At 36.5% G+C, this 844-nt stretch overlaps 1 non-coding gene across 1 annotated transcript; it reads right to left on the bottom strand.

Annotated features, from left to right (window-relative positions):
• Positions 1-72, bottom strand: TRNAC-ACA (transfer RNA cysteine (anticodon ACA)). Its single transcript has one exon. It is a non-coding gene; the product is annotated as a tRNA-Cys (tRNA).
• Positions 73-844: the final 772 nt, after the last annotated feature.

The following is an 844-nucleotide window of genomic DNA, read 5'->3' as shown; positions in this document are numbered from 1 at the left end:
TTCCCGACCCAGGAATTGAACCTGGGTCTCCTGCATTGTAGGCAGACGCTTTACCATCTGAGCCACCAGGGAAGTGCTTCACTTGACTTTGAGGTAAAGCGTCAAATTTCCAAGCATCTCTACCAGTTTCTAGAATCAAGCCCAGAAAATTTACACTCCACTAACTGTTCCATTGTCATTCATCTGTTTCATTTAATATCTATGGAAATGCTTTTGGTATTGCTTTGTTATTGAGGGTAGCTATATCTTTGTATTTGGCCAACCCAATATCCGGACAAATTTTTGTCACTCAATAAATGACATATACATGTATATTCATTATATACATGCAAATTAAATATACATGTATATTCAATATATGTAAATATACAAATATACATGTATACAAATATATATGTATGTATATATACATATATCTTTTCTTTTTAAAAATTGCTTTAAAAAATATAATTATGTAAAATATTATGGAAAATGTTTACCTGGGCTCCAAAGTCAAATCTGCAAAGCAAAGTTTTGAATGATGTCTGCTCTCTACTCTTTCACCATTACCCCTGCCCTTTCGAGCCATAAATAACCACTTTGTTGGTTTTATGGTTTATCCACCCATTCATTATCTTTAATAAATATATATAGTGAAAGAGTGAAAGTGTTAATCACTCAATCTTGTAGGGCTCATTGAAACACCATGGACTGTAGCTCACCAGGCTCCTTTGTCCATAGGGATTCTCCAGGCAAGAATACTGGAGTGGGTAGCCATTCCCTTCTCAGGGGATCTTCCTGACCCAGAGATCAAACCCAGGTCTCCCACATTTCAGGCAGATTCTTTACTGTCTGAGCCACCAGG

This window comes from Ovis aries, chromosome 1 (genome assembly GCF_016772045.2).
Source record: "Ovis aries strain OAR_USU_Benz2616 breed Rambouillet chromosome 1, ARS-UI_Ramb_v3.0, whole genome shotgun sequence".
Lineage (NCBI taxonomy): Eukaryota > Metazoa > Chordata > Mammalia > Artiodactyla > Bovidae > Ovis > Ovis aries.
The sequence above is the reverse complement of the archived record's forward strand: the minus strand, read 5'-3'. Positions and strand labels throughout refer to the sequence as shown.